This window comes from Tupaia chinensis, unplaced genomic scaffold, assembly GCF_000334495.1.
Source record: "Tupaia chinensis unplaced genomic scaffold, TupChi_1.0 Scaffold144276_1, whole genome shotgun sequence".
Taxonomy (NCBI): domain Eukaryota; kingdom Metazoa; phylum Chordata; class Mammalia; order Scandentia; family Tupaiidae; genus Tupaia; species Tupaia belangeri.
In genome coordinates this window covers 2,860,305-2,863,418 of record NW_006204133.1, presented here as the reverse complement: position 1 = coordinate 2,863,418, position 3,114 = coordinate 2,860,305, and positions in this window count along the sequence as shown.

Below are 3,114 nucleotides of genomic sequence, written 5' to 3'. Positions count from 1 at the left end.
GGCAGGGGACAGGTGAGCACCTCTTAAAGGGTCTGGATTTCATCCTATCTGCAGGGAGGCAGGGAGCGTTCTGAAAGAGGGAGACGATATGGTCCAATCCCTATTTAGGGAAGGGGGTGGGGGGCAGTGGCTGGGACCTGGTTCTGCTAGGCATCAGCCTGTGCGGGACCTATCAGGGGGTTCCTTGTGGCCTTGGTAGAGAAGCAGCTCAGTGCAACTTCAGCCACCAACACCCCCCTGGGCAACAGACAGGAAGGATGACATCCTTTCTTCCTACCTGGTTCTTACTGGCCCTTGGCTCTATTCAGGTAGAGATGCCTGTGCCCACGGGGGCTGTGTTTTCTGAGCCCGAATGGAGACGAGCAGACTGAGTACCGTGTGAGGTCACAGAGCAGACTCCTGGGATGAAGGTGTCATGGGAACACAGTGTCTCCACCACGGCCTGGACGAAGCCGCCTTTGACTTCACCCTCTTCACCCCATTAATGATTAGCCTCTGGTTGTACTGAATGACGACTCAGGAGAGTGGAGACTGGTTTCTGTTGTAGTTCAGTCAGTCTTGGCAATGATGATGTTGGGAATAACTGAGTGAAAAAGAAAATATGATTTTTTAAAAAATGTAAATATCGAAAGTTTAAGTACTCTTGCTTCCTGGTATCCCAAAGGGTGCCTCTCTTCTGGGTGGAAAGAGTTGATTCACCCTTCTTTTTTAAAACTAAAAGGCTGTTTTCCACTTTCATGGTTAGACACTATCTCCAGAGGGGTAGCCTCTCTCTCTCAGAGTGCACATTGTGGGGGCTGGCAGGTAGTGTGGTGGTTAAGACACTGGACTCCCACAGGCCAACCTGGTTCAAGTCCCCAACCTGGCCACTTGAAAATCATGTCAGGTACCCATGCATGTGTGCCCAGAATCCTGGAGAAGACTGGAGGAGAAGTGACTGTGGCGTGGCCATCCCCCCCGATTGGTTTCCTCTCTCTGTCTCTCTCCAGTGAGCACACATGTCCTATGGCAAAAACTTAAAAGTGAAAACATGAAGAGTGCATGTGTGGGTCCTGAGCAGTCAGTGGTACTTGGGTACCTGCCACTTGGTTTCTGCGTGGCCTCGGAAGTGTACTTGCCCTTGCCCTGGGTCCCCTGCACACCGTGGAGACAATAGTGGTTCCTCACTGTAAAAATGGGGACAATAGATCTTAGTCCAGGGGCCTTGGGGACTGAACAATTTAAATAACTAGCTTAGAACAGTGCCTGGCATTTGATTAAAATGTGTTCCCAGAGGAGGAGCAAGATATTCAGAAGTAGTCCTATTTTTCTTCTGGTCTGTAAGGTCCTCCTTCACTGGAAGGGGGTGTCCAGAGATGGCCGAGAGATTTTTGGGAGCCCTAGGAAGCAACCAAACCCATGCTCTGGGCTTCTGCTCGTCAGTGCAGGCAGCAGCTACTCTGTGGAGGGGTCTGTATTTTCTTGGAATCCTTGGCAAACCCTTACTTGAACACTGGCCTTTTCCCAAGATGGCTTCCGGGGTTGGTCTCGAAGCATCTTTTTCTTTTTCTTTTTTTCAAAGGGTAACAGGTGGGTTCTCCTGTCTTCCTCCTACTTGGTCTTGAAGCTTCTTTAGCAGCCAGTTGGCCCAGCCCTGGATCCTGGAGTTTTCAACAAGTGACAGCCACTGTGTGGGAGAGGGGCAGTCTCCCCTTCCACCTTTTTTAAAGTGTGAAGGTGCTTGATATACTAAGCTGCAGATAAATGTCCTTGTCGCTAACCTATTCACAAGGTTCTTCACCACTTTCTATTTTCAGTGCTGACACCATGTTCTCAGCCTTAGCTAATCACCAAGAACCTTGGCGTTTGTCCTTCCGGAAACCTCCAGGAACTTCAAGAGCCACCCACACCACACACAAAGCCTGAAGGAGGCTGAAGATATTCTGGAAACAAAATTCTTAGGTAGAAAGGCAACTTATGGGGTCAGTAAATAGTAGGTACAACAAGGTGATTTTGAAGAGCAAAATGAAAGCAGAAAAAAAGAGCATGTAGACTTGCTTGTAGTTGTTCAGTTTAGCTTGAGGACTTTGAAAAAAAGCAAACTCTCTCTCTGTCCGGAGTCACCTGCCCATTGCAAATGCTGGTTAGTGATTTGGGGGGCTAAAGCCCGATTCACCATTTTTGTTTCTTTCTACAGGAAATGGAAAGCACTTATTCATCAAAGGGGCTTTTAAGTGTGAATCTCGCACCAAAGAGATTACATTTAAAAATTTAAAAGGACACTTCCTTTTGTATGTCCAATGGGATCGTCTTCCGCCTTCTCTGTTCTATTTGGGATTTTGCTCCCCTTCCCCTTTGTATGCCCGCTCCGCAGTGGACAGCTGTGCAAGCGTCTAGGGTCCCCGAGTCTGCGTCGCCATCAGATCCTCGGCTCTGCTGGGGCACCACGCAGGTCGGTCTTCCCGCCTCTCCTCAAGGACTCCCTGCCGGGAGTGCGGGCAGGTGGCGGGTGGGAGGAGCGTCCTGGCTGTGCCATCCCCACACCAAAGCTTCGCGCACGTTCTAGCTGTTAGCTGGCCGACCACCCAAGCCCACCATGTTGCCTCCGAAGGTCTCCCTCGATGGAACAGCCGGTCTTCAAAAGAAACAGGGAAACAAGAGAGAGAGAGAAAGCGCACGGCTGAGAAGCCATCGGCATCCCTTCTTCCCACACTTGCGGGTGTCACAACAATGATTCACCCCAAGACGGGGCGGCAGCTTCCCTAATTAGCCTGGAGACGCTCGGCCCCACACGATTATAAAAAACAACAAAAAAAAAACTTTTACTTTTATTCAAATACACACCTCCCTCTCACGGCGCCCACTCTCCTTCAACCGCGACCAGAGGCCGCAGCCCGCGAGGCCGACCCGGAGCAGCCCCAGGCCCGGCGCCGACGGGCAGCGAAGCCCCCAGGTGACCTGGTGCCCGAGTCCCCCTCCCGAAGGCGCGTAGGTGGCCTCCAGCCTCGCCCCCAGGCCCGTCGCGGGCCCACTCGCCCTCCGGTCGGGGGTCTCTGGCGCAGCAGGCGCGGGCTGGGGAGGGGTCCCGCGGGCGCCTCCCTCCCGCCTCGGTCCCCCGCGCGGCCGGCGCCTTCC